This window comes from Cebus imitator, unplaced genomic scaffold, assembly GCF_001604975.1.
Source record: "Cebus imitator isolate Cc_AM_T3 unplaced genomic scaffold, Cebus_imitator-1.0 Scaffold335, whole genome shotgun sequence".
Taxonomy (NCBI): domain Eukaryota; kingdom Metazoa; phylum Chordata; class Mammalia; order Primates; family Cebidae; genus Cebus; species Cebus imitator.
Window position 1 is genome coordinate 2,224,786 of NW_016107650.1, and position 20,618 is coordinate 2,245,403.

General features: G+C 39.1%; 1 pseudogene; it reads right to left on the minus strand.

The window, feature by feature from the left end:
* Nucleotides 1-16,091: 16,091 nt before the first annotated feature.
* Nucleotides 16,092-19,765, minus strand: LOC119467817 (annotated as a pseudogene).
* Nucleotides 19,766-20,618: the final 853 nt, after the last annotated feature.

Below are 20,618 nucleotides of genomic sequence, written 5' to 3' on the forward strand. Positions count from 1 at the left end.
CCATGATCTGGATGTGACTGATTGCCTCTCTATGGTTTAACTTGTTTCTATATTTCCCATAGACCAGAGGTTACATTTAAAGTCTTAGTCAGGTTCAGGTTCAATTGTTTTCCCAAGACTGTTTCATTGGTGGTAGGAGCCTCTTACTTTTAGTTGTCCTAAAACTGAGCAGTGGTTCGAGTAGTGAGAGTTTGCTCTCTTTGCAAAAATCTCCATCAATTTTTCATCTAGTGGTTTTAAAATCAATTGACTGTAATTGTCTGAATCAGTAAGCACATTACAGGGGTGGCAAGTTGGTGATTTTCTAATTATATCATTTCTATTTATATATACAAAATCTTCTGACTGAAAGACTTTCTCATTCAACAGGGGTTTACAGTTCATACTATAAAAGCAAGACAATCTTTTCTATTTAATTAGTAGTTTTCAGAGTAATGAGTGGTGCCTTGGAAACCTCTTATATTGTCAAATAATATATTTTCTCTTTTATTTGAGTAGTATGATGAACTAATGACTTTTAAAATATTGAATTGTATTTTAATCAATTGCTGCCATTATGTATTTGATGCTTAAATTTCTTTATTGGCCAACAGAAGCTCGTTTCCCTCAGAAATTTAAAGAAATTAATCCTTTGACTTCTTAAAACAAATGATTATTAGATCCTTTAAATACAACCTATTTTTTTTCTGTCCGAAAGTTAGTAGCTCCTCTTGTTTTTCTCCAAGGTTCTGAAATTTCACAGTAATATAATTATTATTTTCATCCCTCTCTCAGAACTTCTTCAACTACTTAGTTGATTCTTTTGATCTGAAAATGTATGTCTTCCAGTTGTGAGAAATTTTCTTTAATCATTAATTTGATGATTATTTTCCCTGTCTTTTTTTTGGTCATACTCTTATTATTTGATGTTAAATCATTTACTTTTTTATTTTGCTTTTATCTATTTTTAGTTTTTGTCTATTTGACTTTCCGGGAGATTTCTACAACCTAATATCTTAATAGAAATTTTCTATTTTATGTTATTTTAATATCGAAGAGTGTATTTTATGTTATCTGAATATTCCTTTCTATAACATCCTTTTCCTCTTTCATTGATACAATATCTTCTTTTATCTCTCTGAGGAATTAATAACGGTTTTTTTTTTTTTTTTTTGGAAAATTTATTCTTCCTGTGTAGAGGCTAGGGAACTGTCCACAAGATTTCCCTCATTTCTGGCGCTAACATCAAATTTGAGCTCCACAAGACCATCCTAAACATCAACAATTTGCTAAGAGGACTCATAAAATTCATAGATGCTGTTATACTCACAGTTATGGTTTATTACAGTGAAATGATACCGATCAAAGTCATCCAAAAGAAGAGACAAATGGCCATAGTCCAGGAAAGCTCCAAACATGGAGCTTCTAGTTGTCCTTGCCCACTGAAGTCATGGGCAGTGTCAACTCTTCCTGGCAACAGTGTGGAATGATATCAGTGTGGAATGTTGTCAGTATATGGTACTGACAACAAGAAAGCTCAACTAAGCCTTCATGTCCAGAGTTGTGTTGGGGCTCCATCGTGTAAACATAGTTGGCTGCCCATACAGTCCCCAGCTCCTCTGGAGGTAGAGCACATGATCCAAAGCCCCTAATATATACCACATTATTTAACTCTCTGGCGTGGTCCAAATCCCCAAGATAAGCAAAGGCACTTTTATTAGACAGAACTTCCAAAGGCTTCCCGCCCCAGGTGAAATTTCTGTTTTCTTCATTGTTTTCTCATTTGTAGATGTTCGTCTCTGTTTTTTTCTCAGATGCTTTCCTGAAATATGTGAGGATCATTACTATTTGCTTATATTTAGGAATAAGAAATATAGTAGTCCCTCCTTATCCATGGTTTTATTTTCTGAAGTTTCAGTTTCCCATGGTCAATTACAGTCTGAAAATATTGGAAAATTTTGGAAATAAACAATTCAGAAGTTTTAAATTGCACACCATTCTGAATGGCATGAAGAAACCTTATACTATCCTCTTCTGTTTTGCCAGGGACATGGCATTTGCCTTTGTGAAAAGTATTCACACAGTACTTGTTACCACCCATGAGTTGTCTCAGTTATCAGATCCATAGATCATCAGAAGAAGGGTAAGTACAGTACAATTAGATAGTTTGAAAGAGTCCACATTCACATAACTTTTATTACAGTATATAGTTATCATTGTTCTATTTTATTATTGTTACTAATCTCTCTTTGTGCCTAATTAAACTTCATTATCATATGTATGTATAGGAAAAAAATAGTACATACAGGATTTGGTACCATCTGTAATTTCAGGCATCCACTGGGGGTCTTGGAATGTATCCCCTGCAGTTAATGGCGGGACTGCTGTAAAAAGCTGCGTGCACATAGTGGATCTTGTGATTCATGGTATTCACAGTAGAGTTATCTATCTGGGCAATATTTTGGATACTTTATGTTATTATATTTAAGTGTTTTTAAAAACATTTCCCTTTTGGAATAGTTAGAAGTTCCAAAGAATGTTCTCCTCATCTCTTGCTTAGAAGCATAGAGCTGGCTGCCACAATTCTGGGAGATGAAGTGGAGAACAAGTAAGGGAGTCTCAATATTCAGTGTATACACATTCACTCAATCTCTGTAAGTCTTTTATCCCTAATCTTAGCTGTGTTTGGTGTCCTCCAAACCCTGTGCTTTACTTTTTCTGTAGAATAAACCTACAGCTTTCTGGTAGAGAGGGGGTTGAGTTGTGAATAGACTTTTAACCATCTTTCTACTTTTAGCTCATCTTTATCTCTACTTAGAGTTGCCTGATGATACCAATTATTTTATTTTATTTTATTATATTATAATATATATTATATATATTTTTATTATTAATTCCTATTATTTTAGGAATTCTTTTATTCCTGCGTTGAGATCAGGTTGATTCCCAGCTCTTCCCACTGCCAGCGTAGAATTGGTCTTTAGGGCTCCACATGAAGTCATAAATACTTTGTATTGCACCACTGTGGGTGAACCCTTTGTGAATAGCAGCGTATGTAAATGGTGTCCTGATGTTATGAAGCATGCAACATGCACAGCCATGTATAGTGGCCCAACTCAGATTTCCTTGGGTCTAATAAGTGAGCTACAACTGATAGACTTTACTTTGTCCAAAATTTTGTTTCTCTTTTCTTCTCTCCAGTTCTCTTCCTCCTCTTCTTCCTCTCCCTCTCTTCTTCTTTTCTTCCTCTCCTTCTCTCCTCCTCCTTTTCCTTTTCATTCTTAAATATCTTCATTGTTGTTTTAGTATAATTTGGAAGGAAAAGCAGTTAAATGTGTCCGCTCACCATTTTTAACCAGAATTCTCTTAACAAGTTTTCTATCGCTTAAGATTTAAAGCTATGCATAATTTAGCGTCCAAAAAAGTCACTTTTTCCAAATTCTAAGCAGTCTGAAAACTGTCAGAACTTGCAAAGGTTGTGATGGTGGCAATAAGCATAACATACGATTTAACTACGAAATCATGAGGATGGATGTATTTGTTTTTCATTCTGAAATTCGTAGGAGTTACACACTAAAATTCAGTAAACGATGAACTGAACTTGGAAGTAAGAATGAAGGTTATGGCTGTTTGCATCTGAAAGTTCTCATATAGGTGCAAGAGATGAGAACAAAGAATGAATGAGGAAGCCAGTCTTAGGGTTTCTTATTACATTAAGGGGAGGTTTTGTGTATGCAAAGCTGAAGTGAGCAGAAGCTAGCTGTACCTGCTTGTGAAACTGCTTGAATATTACTTTTTCCCCTATGCGTTTGGCCCTTTGTGGTGGAATAATTTATATAAAAACAGTTATAAAATAATCATTTATTTAATGCCTACTATTTGTAAAAGTCCCTACTCATCATTCATTCTTTGGCACGATAATTTAAATTACAAATGCCCCATGAAAGAGATCACTTGTTACACTTTGCATTCATTTATACCTTAATGTGAATGAATTTATCCAACTCATCTTAACCATTGGTTCGGAGCAGAACAGCAGGGGAGTAAATATTTACAGTGCATATTCAGTGAATATTGCACTAATATTGCTTTCAAACGGTTTTATATGTAAATGTTCAATGCAATTACCTATCAGTTCTCATTTGGGAGGAAGCTATAGTTATATGATTATTAAACTTGCTGAGAAAAGGTATAAGAATGATTCTTTTGTTCCAAACAGCTGGAAACAATGGAGAAAAACACACTTCTAGGAAGGGAAACAATAACAATTTTTTTCAGTATCCTACTGGTGCCATATAAGTGAATTTATCACTCGCTATTATGAAATCATCATTTTCATGTTAAAGTTGGATCTTGCAGCATCAGGAGCTTCTTCCTTTGATATTTGAAGGTTCAAGTATATTCTCCCAGGGAAATTAATTTGGACACCAAGAGAACTGTGGAAATGGTGATTCTAAAAGAAAGAATGGCAGCAATATCATGCTTGTTTTGCGAGTATTTTAAGAGAAAGCAGGCTCACAAGTGAGTGGCAAAGATGGCTATGGAAGCCTCACTGTAGCGCCACCATGGAGCATGGAGCATAGCACAGCTAAGAGAGGGAGAGTCTGTGACAGTCCAGGGTGCACCTAGGAACGGACAGGACAGATCACACTCTTCGCTCCTCTGTGTCCTCAGGTTCTAGAACAAGAGCCATGCAGGCCTGGGGACCTGTCCTTCAGCTTCTGCATTTGGTCCTGGCAGTGGGAAAGGCAGGCCTGTGTGTTTCTCTTCTCACTGCATTAAATAATCTTGTTCTGTGTTTACAGACAGAGGCCACATTGCTATGACAATGGTCAGATGTGGCCAGAGTCCTTGGGTATGACATCTGTCATAGGAAGGAGGAAGGGTTTTAGGATGCTGAAGAGGCCACAAGCAGTTTTCTGTTCCCAAAGCAAGAATGGTTTATTAAAAAAATTTTTTTGGCAACCATCACCATTATTAATTTCCAAAACTTTTAAAAAATCATTCCAGATACTCTGTACCCTTAAGCAATAACCCTCTCATACCCTTCTTCTCCCAGTCTTTAGTGACTGCTATTCTACTTTCTGTCTCTATGAATTTGCTGATCCTAGATACCTTGAATAAATGGAGTCATATGATACTTATCCCTTTGCATCTGGCTTCTTTGACTTAGTGTCATATTTTTAAGGTTATTCCTGTTGTAGCATTTATCAGAATTTTATTCCTTTATAGGGTTAAATAATAAATCAGTCTATGGATATATCACATTTTGTTTATTTATCTATTGATGAACATCTGGGTTGTTTCCAATATTGGGCTATTGGTAATAATGCTTCAGTGAACACTGGCATACAAATCTGTTTGAGTCCCTGTTTTCAATTTTTTTGAATCTATAACTGAGGGCAGACTTGTTAGATCATGTGGAAATTCTATGTTAAATATTTTGAGGAATGGAGAAGCGTTTTTAAAAGGGAAGCTTACCTTTTTCTTATAGGAACATGAAAAAGAGATTTTTCTGAAGTTGTTTTGGCAGGTGTCCTTTAAAGAATTTCGTTTTGAACACGCAGTTTTTTTTGAGTGTTGACAAGATGGCTTATGTGTGTGGAATAGGATGTCTCCCCTTCTTTTATCGTTAGGATCCTAAAGAAAGTCAGCACTGACCAACGTCTGTCATAATGACTTTCATTGGAGCTAGTGAGAAATGATGCTGGGGACACAGGTTGAGCGGCTGCTATTGTGTTTCCTGGTTCTACCTAGCATTTGCCTTTTGCGCCTGGTCATTTATTAGAATGTTGCTCAAAGAGAGAAAAGCTTGATGGCTTTCTGGAAAGCTTGTGGTATAAGTAGCTTCTTTTTCCCCAAGACTTTTTGAGCAATATATTAATTTCCTGATTCAGTTTTCCCATACTATGCCTGAGCCATGATCCTGTTGATTTGGTGGTGGAATGACTAGAAATATGCTTTTCTTTGGAGCAGAAGGTTGGTGCAAGAGTGATGGCTGCATGGTGGCTGTGAAGTGGAGATGTTCTTTATCAAGATGCTGCCAACTCTTGCTGATATGATGTAGTGATCATCTTAAGTTAAATGGCATTGCCTCAGACCTAGAGTTGCTAGACAAAATACAGGACACCTGGTTAAATTTGTATTTAAACAATGACACGGTCTTTTAAACTTTTCAAAAATAGCATAAAATGTCCATAGTATTGCATGGAACATAGTTATGCTAACCAATTATTCAACATTTATCTGAAATTCAAATTCGCCTGGGTGCCCTGTATTTTAATTTGTTAACTCTGACATCCATCCTGAAAGCACCAAATGCCTGGGAGATCCTTATTTTCCTTCAGTGTTCCTTAGCACATGCACTGTCAATCTCTGTGGCTTTGTTCCTCTTGCACGGTTCAACTGGCCCATGTCTTTCATGAGGCCATTCTCCAGCAGGGTAGAGGTAGCAGGTGCATCTAGTGAGGAGCCATGGCAGAGATCCCTGAGGTGACTCGGGAAAATGGCCATGTTTTGTTACTTGTTTTCCTCAGGGGGTGTATTACTGGAGACTGGGTAATTTATAAGGGAAAGAGGCTTAATTGACTCACAGTTCCACGTGGCTGGAGAGATCTCAGAAAACTTACAATCGTGGTGGAAGGGGAAGCAAACACATTCTTCTCTACATGGTGACAAAAGAGAGTAGTGCAGAGTGAATAGGGGAAAAGCCCCTTTTCAAATGATCAGATCTCATGCGAATGAACTCACATCACAAGAACAGCATGGAGGAACCATCCCCATGATTCAATTATCTCCACCTGGTCCTGCCCTTGACATGTGGGGATTATTACAATTCAAGGGGATATTTGAATGGGGACACAGAGCCAAACCATATCAGGGGACTTTTTTCACCGGGGACCAGGCCAACATTAGATGGGCATGGTGCACAGGCACCATATGGAGCCCCTGCCAGTGGGGCTGATGTTCCACATGGATGTCAAGATGTGGTTGCCTGTCCACTCCCCATGGGGCTGGGGTGCACGCTAGACAGGGAGGTGATTTTCAAACCTGGCAGAAGCAGGCCTGAGTAGAATATCTCTCTTGAAGTCCTCAACAAATGGAAACTGTTGATCTGGGTCTTGGAAGGGTGGGGAATGAGGAGATGGGGAGAGAGTGGTGGGGAAAGGGATCCTGGAGTCAGACAAGTCACCTCTTCCACAGTGGTGCTCAGAAGAACTGTAACCCTGGGCTTTAGCTGTCTATCGGCCATTGCTTTTAGTTCTGCCACTCACCTGCAAGATCAGAGTGGATTTCCACCTCAGACGGAGTCCTTCCGTTCACAACTTCTGCCCCCGTCATGAATTTTTCTGCTGCTGTTACTTCCAGCTCCAAGCTTTCATATACTTGAAGTTTCCTGTTTTTATATTTTTAAAATTCAACAATTATAGGCACTGGCTTTTAAATGATTATTGATAAATAAAATTTTGGTCATCTGTCGAGGGTTAGATGAGAAATAATTATCTGGATGCATGTCATAATGTCACAGAAGCACAGATCTCTCTGAATATATATATTTTTTCTTTCTCATATTCTCTTTTTTTTTTTCCAGGTAAAAGAATTCTTTAGCTCTTTTCCATCCAAGCCACCACAGGCCAATGTCCAGCATATTACAGGAGGGGGTTGCTTTTATAAACCAGGGGCAGGCTGTAAAAGGCATCTAAGGGGTCGACCTAGATTGTTTTTCAGCTTTTCTTTTTGACAGCTTTAAAGGGCCTTTTAAAATTGCCAGGAGAGTAGATTCATATTTTTATCATTCCACCTGCATAGCATTTTAGACACATTTATATTCCTGAAAGCATAATAATACATAACATTTAGCATTTAATTTATGACTCCTGCCACATCTGGTATAAAACTCCTTCTGAAGCAATAAATCAACCTCTTCATGTCAAATTGCCATTCATTCTTTGACCTCCTCCATAATTTATGGTTTGTGAGTGCAAAATGGGAGAAGCAGCTTAAATCAAGTGGATTTTAATTAACAATCTTAGAAAATTCAGAAGAATATTTGCAATTTATTCATGAGACGAAAGGACTTTGTTGCTATAAAGGAAAAAAAAAAAAAAAGCAGCTCATTTCCATGGGTATAAATTGAAGTCTATTCTGGGCGCTTCGACAACAGAACATAAAGATTTTTCTCTACTTTGAGTTAGAAAGAGAAAGTGATCATGATAGGAAAAGCTGTCCACACTCCTAGGACAGAATCCATTTTCTAGAAGAGATTTTGAGGGAAAAGAGGAGGGGAGATGTGTACCTGTCTGCTGCGTAGTGCAGCCTGGCTGCTGACACGGTGCCTTTCATGTCAAACAATTTTATTTCTAAGCTTTTCACAGTGTGTCCTAAGTAGCTTCTATTAGCCTTGTCCTGTCTGTTTCCTTGGCAACAGAGCCGGTCAATTTAGACACCATTTAAGAGCTGTGGAAAAAGCAGCAACCAACAGTGTGATGGCAAAATTACAGAGAACAAGCTGAATACAATCCTCGCTGGAGGAGATGCATTTTCTTTGAGAGCCCATTTCATTTTAATTAAAATTGAAAAGCTCTTTTAAACAAGTCCCTCGATTAAGCTCAGGCCAGAGTAATCTACTGTACAACCATCACAGCTACATTGCTTAATGTTATCTCTTTAACCTTAATGGATTGCTTGCACTTTTTCAAATAAACAAGGAGAGAAAACCTAGGGGCAATATGGTAGCTTCTTGTTATCCATCTTTTAGAGTAAATATAGAATAGAAAGACCCAGCTCTATTCATGTCTGAAGTCCCATTTAAGTGGAACACGAGAACCTCCAGCTGTCTCATAAAATAATTATAGCTTATCTTGCATGAGAAAATAAACTTTTATTTCAAATATCGTAGGTGGACTCATTTAGCATTTACCTCATTTTATTTCTTGCAGCAACTTTATGTAGCCATTTATTTCCAGTAATCTTACATGGATCATATTGAATATGGAACCAAGTGGAAGTTTGGCATTTTCAGTATTGAGTTTTATCTTGGTAGTAGGCTTTGCACTGCCACTGCATTCACTGCTTTCTTGTGTATAGGACAGGACAGAACCTAATTTGAGGGTAGGGAAAATATTTTCTTTCAGCACAGAGTAGGTTAAAAATTACTTGTTCTCCAGGATGAAAATAAGTTAATTCATTTGCTGTGTATATTTGCAAATAAGACAAAAAATTGATTATAGGGACTTGAAGTCAGGTTTAAAATTGTTTTTGCTTTAAGTAAGTTGAACAAGAGAGTTGGTATTTATAGATAGAAAATTCTTAGTAATACTGTTTGTGCTATACTGAATGCACTGAGATATTTCAGGGTTGGCATTTTTTATCCTTTTAAAAGACTACCATCTAAATGGAATTCTGGAAGGCAGTGAATGCCTCTTCATTGAAAATATTAAAGCAGAAACATAAATTTTGTTATTGGAGGTATCTTAAGAAAGATTAATGACCCAGTAGGATATTTGATGTCAAAGTCCATTCTTGTATCAGGATCCTTTCCCTAAAATTGTACAAGTGCATGTTACCCAAAGTATCCCAGGAATCAGTGGGAGAAAATGACGCTTTTACTTTGTATGCCGTGGTTATCTGGGAATATGCTTCCCCTCTTTCTATAGGGTCCCTCTGTTTCCTAGTGAAAATAGAAAATGTCCACCTCCAGGCTTTTTTGGATTCCTCTTTAAATATTGAACAAATATACAAGACCTAGTGTCTGTGAACATTCTTGATCAAATATGACTGGGATCATAGAGTTTGTGAGATTTCCCTGCACTTTTCCATTTAGTAAGAATCTTCCTGAATCATGTTTTCCATTAAAAGAATTACGGGAGCCTTAAAACCATTCCAGTCAGGATCTCCACGGCTAGTTAACAAAGGTGCCAATTAATCTTGGTTATAAAGGGAAACGGCAGGGCCCACCCGTCATTTTCCCGTAAGGCTCACAGAACAATTAGATGCATAGGCTGACATTTCATCTTTGGTGTCTACATAATGCATACCACAGTGATTGATCAGAAGGAGCTACAGATTTGTGACAGACTGACAGAGAATAAGGGTAGATGTCGTCCATGGTTTTTCATTACGATGACTATTTTAACGAACAGACCAACTCATTTCTGCAGTCTACTAAATCAGCTGACAGTGTAAACATCTGCAGAATAGTACTGGGAATTGGGTTTGTCAGGTGAGGGTGCTTGATGGCTAGAAGGGAGAAGATGTGAGATTCCTCCGGGGCTGCTGCTTCAGGGGAGAAACCCACAAGCTGCCCCGTACAGGAGACTTTGCTTTCCTTGACACCAGGAGCTCAGGATGTAGAAAAGATTTGTGCCACCAAAACGGCATACAGCAAAGATCATTTTCTGTCCTGTTACGTTATTTCAGAATTCTCTCCTGTGTCTGGCCTCTCTTTGTTTTCTGAGCGCTGAATGTGATTCATGGAATAACCTTGAGCAAATGATACCCTCTCCAGGCCTCCTGTTTTCTCATCTGTGAAATATGGATCCCCGAGACTCTCAGTTCCCTCTCCCAATGGAATAACTCTCTCTGAAAAGCATTTTGATCTCCCTAGGGAGAGATGTTCTATGGCAACGCAGAATTATATTTGATTCTGCGCCACCCACAATTTCAATTTGTGTGGTCCCAGCCTGACTCCATAAACAATCTACATGTTTCTTGGGGTACGTGGGTAGGAACACCTGACAGGGGAAATCATTTACCACTCAACACTAGCAGCATTCAGCATTGTTTTAACCATGCCTTTGTCCTTCTAAAACAGTGTTTCTCAACTTTGACACAACTGGCATTTTGAGACGGATAATTCTTTGCTATGGGGGGCTGTCTTGTGCATTGTGGGCTGTTAACTAGATACCAGTCATGATCCTCTCTGCCCACCTGGAGTTATGACCAGCAAAGGTGTTTCCAGATGTGATCTCATGTCCTCTGGGCATGCAGAATCTCTCCCAGTTGAGAAGCCCTGTTCTAAAATGTGCTGTGATAGTCTTTCTAGCAATTTAGGACAGGGAAGTCTTGAATCTGGGTCTAGGCTGGGGCATATATAAGTTAGCTGGTTGCCTCCAAGGTTTGAAGCAAATCCAAGAAGGAAAAAAACATCCAATTTTTATATTTGAGTGCGGCTAGTTTCATGATAGTCTCCTGGCATTTTTTCCCCCACTAGATTGCTACCGCTTGTCATAGTGATGAGAAAAAACAAGGGATGCTGGCTTCTGCACCCTGAACTTTCCTTAAATGAAGACTAAAAGATCTGTTTGGTCTGTTTGAAATCTTTTGGTTGAAAAGCAGACCCTTAATATTGCTGTATGAGCTATGTTTTCTTGGAAAAGCTTCCTGCTTCACAGTTGCAGCCCGTTAGTTGATTTTGTATCCAACAAGCATACCCATTGGTTCTTCTCGTGCTCAGGGTGTGATATAAAAGCTTGCACTGTGCTGGGCAGGCATAGTGTATAAACATGACGTGATCATTGTAATTAAGTCATAAAACAATCAGGAAGGACTCTGGCTGAAATGACTAAGAGATGAAATATTGCATCTACCACACGAGGCCAAAGAACAGAAAGGTATTTAGAGATTCGGTTAATTATTATGTCTGCTAACTGAAAATGCTGGGAATATTTTTTGAAAAGCGCAATGAAAGTTATTGGAAGCGGATCCCTTCTCTGTAAAGAGTCAAGTATTTAAGAATTCAACATTTTTTTAATCAGTTTTTTTTTTTTAAAGAATTTTAAATCCTCAGGCGAAATGCCAATATCACAAACTATTTCCATTGAGTGCTACCTTTTTTATTGTAATTTGTAGGACACCTTGCCTTATTGGAATTTAACTGTCAGCCTCACTTTTCCCAAAAAAAGATAAGAAATCAGGAGGCCAAAAAAAAAAAAATTCTCTTGGCAATCACAAAATCACAAGAGGTTCTTAAAAACTCATGCATTAATGTTTGTGTGCTAATCAGTTAATTAAATAATTAATTTATTCATATCCATTTCAGTACATCCATTCAGCAACTATCAGCTCCAAGGGAACAGGCCTGCTCAGGTCTGGGAAGCAGGCTCTGTGATGTGTAGGTAGAGAGTCTCAGGTCTCAGGTGCTAGGATTGCATCTAGAAGTATGGGCTTCTGTGGGCTTGTTCTCTTGCTTCTTTAGGCACTATGAATACAGGAAGGGCATGGCTGGAGAAGGGGTAGACTAAGGCCTTTTAAAGGGCAGGGTCTAGGATAAGGAACCCTTTTGCTTAAAGACCATATTCGTGACATTCAACCAAGCACCAGAATTTGGTTGAAATAATACAGATGGAGTTTGAATTAAATGACTTAATTTACATAAATTGCCAAGAAGGGCATCTGGCACATGTAGGTACTGGGTAGGTATTAGCTATACTGTTATTAGTGTTGAGAGAGCCAACCTAGGTTTTGGCTTATGAGATATTTTGAATATACTTTGTACAAACAGAATGTGATGGTTTGGATATTTGCCCCCTCCAAATTTTTTTGTAGGGAACCAGCCCCTGTATCACCCATGGGTACCCCGAATTTGGTGGTGACAAAGGAATGAGAAAAAAGACAGATTAAGAATGAAAGTGAGACAAGAGGGCCATCACCTGTAGTGGAGGCAGTGAAGGCCCCGAGCTCTGATCTCTCACACTGTTTATTGGTTATAATCTATAGGGTAGGAGTGGAGTGATGGTGGGGTGAATCAGTGAGCCGGAACTGGTGTGTCATTCTAAAGATTGATAACAGTGGTGGTTTGGGAGTTTCACAAAACAAGAACATGTCATTATCTTTAGCCTATTATCTATGTGCAGCTGGTGGGACGCGGGCCTTACAAGGAGCCTACGAGCCTGGCTAGGTGATAGTGCTTCAGAGGGGTTTTACGTCCTTGAGCACAATGTTTATGGTAATAGAGCCAAGGTCACCCTGCACCAGAACGTGAGGCATGGAGAGGTTTGCCTCCCCAGGGGCTTCCTGCAGTTTGCTATGGTTTGTTGTTCCCAGGATGTATGTTACTCATAACCACTTTCCGTAGGCACTCTGTAAGTTCTTTCTCCTTTGCTGCCTTCCCCAACAAAATTTGATCCCTATGTTGGAGCTGAGATCTAGAGGGAGGTGTTGTTTGGGTTATGGGGCCGGATCTCATGACCACCTTGGTGCCGTCCTTGCAGTCATGAGTGAGTTCTCCCTCTATTAGTTCCTGTGAAATCTGATGGTTAAAAAGAGCCTTACACCTTCTGCTCACTCTTACTCCTCTCTTGCCATGTGATGCCTGCTCCCCTTCACCTTCAGCCACGAATGGAAGCTCCCTGAAGCCCACATACTGAGGCCATGCTTCTTGGACCACCTGTAGAACCATAAGCCAAATAAACCTCTTTTCTTTATAAATTACCCAGCCTCAGACATTTTTTATAGCAATGTAAAACAGACTAACACATAGAGATTGCTTGCATAAAGACAAAGATTTAAAAAAGTTCAGTGCTGGTTATGTTCAGATGGCTGTGCCATCGTCATAATATGTCACTTAAATAACGCTGTTTACTTTGAGGTTTGGGCTCCCAGGTTTACTAGCTTACTGTCATGCCTGTGGCCTGTCAAACTTGTGTTTTCCCACAAGATGGAAGCACAGCCCATGTCTCTGGGTCAGTGCCTGTGGTGGTTAGTTCTCGGGGGCTAATGTCTCATACTAGGTCTTGTATTACCATCTTACAAATATTTAGAGTTGGTCAAGAGAAGACATTGATGACAGTGTGGATAAAACAGTCTAAATTCATCAACGCTGCTAGAAAAACTACTCAGAAGGCACATGCTTTAAGTGATTGGTCAATTGTTTACTTTTTAAAGATCGGCTATGTCTTGACCTTGTAGTGTTTATGCATCTATTATTTAGACTTTACTTCCAGAGGAATAGTTGGCTTACTTATGGTAAAAATAATTTTACTTCCAGCTCCATGAGTTGCTGATCCTATTACACTTAATTGAATCTTTAAGGTAATCTTAATGTAATCTATTTTGGGAATCCTTTAACCAAATTGCCATGCTAACTGTCTCAAAAAACAAATGACAAATTGACAAACTGTAGCAATGAGGTGGCAACTTTTTCCCTCTTAATTACCTTGGCATCATTGAGTTCCACATGGATTCGGTGCAGGACTGACTGGGTCTCTCTGAGTTAACAAATCAAGGTGCCCAGTTAGGCTCGTTTTTTACTTCTGAATGCCAGGAAGCTTGTCCGAAAACCGTAAAATAGCAAAGGGCTCCAGAATGAATCATCTGAATTTATTTTAGGCTTTCAGTTTCCACAGAATAATCTTCTGATTCAGTTCATCAAGTTTGAGAGAAGTCTAGCCAGTGGCACTGTGACAAATCAGGGCAGGAAACTTGATAATGAAAAGGGAGACTTGGTAAAAGCAAACTTTTACTTTTAGAACAAGGTCCTGTTTATGGATGGGATAAGCATGTTGTGATTCAAGTGGCTCAAGGCTGAATCTTAAGTCCAACACAGAGGGATCCGTAGTGAAAAGCTGCTGGGTTAATTTTATGCCGTATTGATCCATAGAATGTCATTTCATTTGTATAAATAAAACATAGAAAGATAATTGTGTAGCAGCAGAAAATGCATTCCAGGTATGAAAACACTTTTCTCCGAAGAAAATAACATCATTCGGCAGAAAAACACCTGGTTTCTCTCTTCTGTCTTTGATTCATTCCTCCTTAAGCTGGTGCTTCCTTCCTCCTTCTTCATTAATAAGTCTTCTTGTTTCTGGTGGAGAAAAAAAATGAGCCTTTCCTTTATCATTACAGAAAAACATACAGTGATGTATATGTTTTCCCCTCTCATTTGTGATGAGAAAGACGTTTCCATTGCTCCTGTTTATGTAAACATGGGAGAATGACCATGGATTTTTAAGATCCCCATTTTGCAAGAATATTAACAGAGTTATCACTCTCAATCATTCCTCTGGAAAATGTCATTTAAAAAATCCACACATAATATGATGGTGTCCTGACAGTAAAAATTGAACTGAGGCTCTTGATTCAGAATTAAGGCCAATTTAGGAAAAGCTGTGGAGTGGATAGAGTTTTTTTGGGGGGAGACACTCTGCTCTTGGGGCACATGACAGTGCCCAGGTCACTTGGGCTGATCTGACTCCTCCGAAATATCTCAGGTGTCTGAATTTTTCCTTTCCCATTGATGCCCCCGTAAATGTATGTCCATCTCGTTGTCCATTCCCTCGGCACTCTTTCTAGGAGGCAGCCATCTAAACTGAGAATCATGCTGATGGAATTCACACGCACAAAAGCTCATAAGGAATTCAAAGTCCACTCCTTCATTTTATTTAATTGATTTATTTTTTTTTCAAGAGAATTCAATCATTTACTGATCACACATGATAATGGGTGATATACAAGCTTCATTCCCATCTATAATGTTATCTGGTACCATTATTCAATTTAGATATATTGTGTACAATGCGCCAACAATCGTTTTTATAACAAATAATTCTGTGATTTTGCTCGGGTAATCCCTTTTAATGGTGAGCTTCAGGTCACAACACTAACTATCAGTTCAACTACACCAAGGTTTATGAAGACAATGGCTTCTCCACCCAAGCAGATTGTATATAAATTCCAAGTAGAAACTGGCATCATCCTGAAGGAATTCTGACTTCACACTGTTGAGGGAAATTTACCAAGATGGCTTCAGAGTAGACTAACTTTACACAGCACATTAAAAAAAAGACATTTATTCACCTTCAAGATTAGACTATTACATTTAGCAATCAACAGCATGGGTGCAAGAAAAAAATCTACGTTAAAACCCTTTTTTGGAATGCTTTACATTTTCCACAGAACAGAAACTAAAATAACCTGTTATATAATTAGTCGCAAATACAGTCCTCTAGTTTTTTGCTCATAAACATGAGTATTTGTCTAAAACATGTTTTCTTTGCAGCAGCTAGGCCCTGCCACCACTGTGCTTGGCTGAGCTCACAAGTCGGTTGTAACCTGTAGCTTCCCTTTCACTTCTCTGGCTCTCCTCTCCCGCTAAGCTTTGTTTCCTAATTAAATTAAAATCTCCTGCCACTGCCATAGCTACTGCTGCTAGAACCGCCATAGCTGCCTTGGTTTCGTAGTTTGGCAAACCATTGGCCTCCACTACCATAGGGATCAGAGCTTCTGCCTCAAAGTTTCCTCCCTTCATGGGTCCAAAATTTGAAGTCTGATTATTGTAATTGCCAAAATCATTATAGCTTCCACCATCTCCAGAATTGCTTCCATCATTACCAAATCCATTCCCACTGCCACCATATCTACCACCACCACAGCTGCCACCAAAACCACCATGACTACTGAAGTTTCCTCCATGACCAAAGTTGTCATTCCCACAGAAACCACCTCCATGACCAGCACCAAAGTTTCCAGAACCACTTCGACCTCTTTGGCTGGATGAAGGACAAGCCACCTCTTGCTTTCATGGGCCTTTCCTAACTTTGTAGCGGTGGCCATTCACAGTACGGTATCTCCAAATGACAATCTTATCCACGGAATCATGGTCATCAAAGGTGACAGAAGCAAAGCTCCTTGCCACTGCCTTGATCAATCATGATTTCAATCACTTCAGTTTTTCCATACTGTTTGAAATAATCTCTTCAGTGATCATTTTATAGAACAGAAATTGATTTCAATAGAAGTTAATGTGTGCAAGACTTCACTATGTAGAGAAAGCCTTGGAGCTGGAGCCTGAGTCTAGTCTACATTCTCACAGCACCTTTAATCTTTCTGAATTGCCTGTGGACGCTGATCCCCTTCCCAAGGATATTTACATTTTACGAAGGGCAATTCTGGAGAACACATTCATAGGCAATGAAGAAATAAATGACTGAAATGGCAATAACATCAGACACATCAAGAGGCTGGTATGGGTGTTCTTTTAGGATAGAAAAGAGGTTTTGGAGTTCAGGGCTTTTGGAGGCCTTCAAATCCGCACTCCCTGCGTGGTGACTGTAAGATCTGCCTGAGCCACAGCTGGCTGCAGGTAGAAGCTTCCTAGTCCTTGCCATTTGTCCTCAAGAAGCATCTTTGGACCAGTTTGCTCATCCTTTTCCCTATTAGAAATGATAATCTCTTACCTAAATTTCCAGGCAATTAAAATTGAATAAGGCAATATTTTCTTTCCAAATTTCCATTGCTCCTCAAACTATTTATTAATTAAAATATTTGTTCTTTATAGAAAATTTGAAAATTACAGAAGAGGTGAAAGAAAAAAACACATAGATGTCACTTACCTATCTGTTAAAGCAAATCACCATGACTAGGCATGGTGACTCATGCCTATAATCCCAGCACTTTGGGAAGCAGAGGCAGAAGGATTGCTGGAGTCAATGAGTTCAAGACCAGCCTGGGCAGCATAATGAAACTCCATCTCTACAAAAAATTTAAAAAGTAGTCAGGCATGGAAGCATGTGCCTATAGTCTCAGCTATTTGGAGAACTGAAGCAAGAGGCTGAGCCCAGAAATTTGAGGCTGCAGTGAGGCATGATTGTGCCACTGTACTCCAGCCTGTGTGATAGATTGAGGCCCTGTTTAAAATAAAATAAAATAAAATAAAATAAAATAAAATAACATAAGATAGATAAACAGGTGGTTCTGGAGCAAGTGAACATTCAAAAGCCAAAAAACAAAAAAAAAAAAAAACAAAAAAAAAGAAAGAAACCAACAATCATCATTAACTGTATTTTCCCTTTTTTCTATTCCTTTTGCAAATTAAAGAGTAATAGTAACAGTTTTCTTTCTTTTTTTTGACAACTTTTTTTTAATATGAAAGTAACATGACCATTGAAGAAAACTTGAAGAAGGCACGTATAAAGAAGATACATCATTAATAAGCTTGCACCTAGAGCTAGCCTGAGTGACCTGTTTCTTTCTAGTCTCTTAACAAAAAGTTTGTATTTCTCCATTTCACTTCTTAATCATAAGGTAACCAGCATAAAGCTAGAAGGAATTACTAATGTCTTTCACTATGTTGAAATGAAGACCTTTCAATCAGTCCTTAAAACCTGTTTCAATTTGAGGCAAGGCTGGATACAGGTGAGCTCTCTTTCAAAAGGAGACTTCTGCCTAGACTTTCTCCTATAATAGTTCTCATTTTAAAGCCAGTGACAGAATATTCTGAACATGGCAAAGTGCATTCTAAAATGTCAAGAATAATTGTAGCTTCTTTCAGCTCATTCTCTTTTTGTCCTTTTCAGAATGTCTAGAGATGTGGTAAGCAGAGTCTGTGGTCATAGGTGGGACACTCGGTGACGTACAACCTGAGGGACTCTCTTACAGAAATGATGCTCATGGCTTGAGAGCACTCCAAGGACCCAAGCCCATTACTGCTCACAGTTTCTAAGCACAATCTATTGTTAATCCTGGAACATCAGTGGCGTAAGCGCCCCCCCCCCAGCCTTTTTCTTTGCCTGTATCTTTCCCTTCCAACTAGGGGACAAATTGCAGTCTGAAAACACAGCGTCTTTAATTGGGCAGCCTGATCAGTCTTTTCAAAATACACCTTCTGTGCAATTCATGCTCTCAAACTAGGGTACACTTGTTCATCTAATGGAATTGTTTACAACCTTCATTTTCTGCTCATGGCAGCTCACAGAGGGTGCTCTCTCAGGGCGCAGTGGCAATTCCTTTCTCTAGTCTTTGTTTGGCACTGATTTTTACTAAGGGAAAAAATAAAGCTTAAGGCATGTGGGCATTGTCCTTACACCTGCTCAGTCTTCATGGAAAATCATGGATCCTCTATGTATTTCCCCTAACTTCTTAAATTTCCAAAGAGTGCATTGCAATGGAGAGGAATCTCTATTTTCCCTCCACTCAATACCATCGGAAGTTTGCAAAGTGTGACCCAACTCAGTGACAATCAGAGCTCCCATTTGCCTTCCACAGACAGCTTGCCAGTCACAGCTTTCAGGCCGCAGGAATGAACGGATGCTTATTCAGACATCAGCAGACTCCTGATTGGGCACAGTCAGATGTGTCTCCCCTGGATGGAATGTCATAGGCTTTCAATTTGCTTCCATGTTAATGGCAGGAGTGAGCCCTCCCTGAATCATGCTAGGATAATAATGACCTGTCCCAAGTGTTCTGAACAGGGAGTGCATGGACTTAGTTGGACAATCCATCATTTTCAAAAAGTGTATCATTTCCCGTCATTCCCCTGACAGCCCACCTCCTCCACTAAGTTGACTTTCTCTTTTCTCTGGTGAAGAATTAAAAAACACTATGGTCAAGTGTCAGTGACAGATAAAGTGAAGGGCAACAATTTCTGACATTTGCTGCCAGGATCACCAGACAAGTGGCTTAGTTTAGGGCAATGCTGAATATTCTCTTCTTGCTAAGAAAGGAGTGATGAGTCCTAGTACATTTGACGTGTACGGGCTTTGACACACATCTCTTCTCCCCAGGAGTCAGTGACATGAGCAGTGCTGGTTTTGGATGGTCGATTCTTGACGGATGTTGCATTTCACTCTTGCTATGCTTTCTACAAACTTTTATTTATTAATTTATTTATGTCTCTTGTCTGTCTCTCCATCTATTTTAAAATCTACCATTGGATTTATATAAATTCACCCAAAGAATTAAAGTATGGCGAACGTGTAGGCATGACCTGAGTGCTTTGTAAAATTGCCTTCTTGTTAAATGAAGTCAGGCCGGAGCCTTCATTTCTTGTTTCATAGAACTGTAAATTCATCGCTCATGCCCCCTGTGGCCTGGCTTCCCTAACTCTTTAACGAAACAGATGATGCCTATAAAATTTGTCAAGAGGAAAGAAACTGACTTCAGTGAGCTGCTTCCTCTCACCTGTGGCCTAGGGTGGACTGGAGACAGGGTGTCTCTGGGTGAGTAAAACCAGCTCCTGGCTTTGCTCCTAAGTGCTTAATATAATTTTATTTTGTATTATCGAGACATAATTCTCTGCCATAAATAGAATGTCAGCCATGTTAATTTTTTCAGGTTTATTTCAGTTGTGTGTTACATTGTAAATCTCTCTTTTCCTAAGTATAACGAGGGGGGCAGGTAGAGGGTCCAACCCTTGCCAGGATGTGGTGTTAGCATACTGACAAGTGTCTGAGGACCTAGAAACAGTGATATTTAGGAGCAAGTAGGGCTAGCCAGAGATGTGAACAGTAGCTTGGTGGTTCTGATCAATCTGAAATGGACAGTCTGATCAAATGGATAGTCTGTTCAATGCAGATGCTGAATCGTTTTTTTCCGTGGGTGGCAGCAGATCCATAGCCCTTCTCAATGGAATAGGGAGATATTTGCTCTGGTGATTGAGATAATTGCATCCACTGTTCCGCTTCACCTTCCCTGGGACAGTACATAAGATAGTCACTTCCTTTGGAAAACATAAACTCTAAATATTAGAAATCTGATATGTGTGACTAATCTAGGAATATTTGAAAAGAAAATCCATTGACCATTACTATTAAGGGTCCTGATACATGGTTTATAGCAGACATTTACAGTGAATAAATGTGAATGTGAATTTATAGCAGAAATTCACATTCCAAAGCTCATGTTTTTCTTAATATGATACCTTT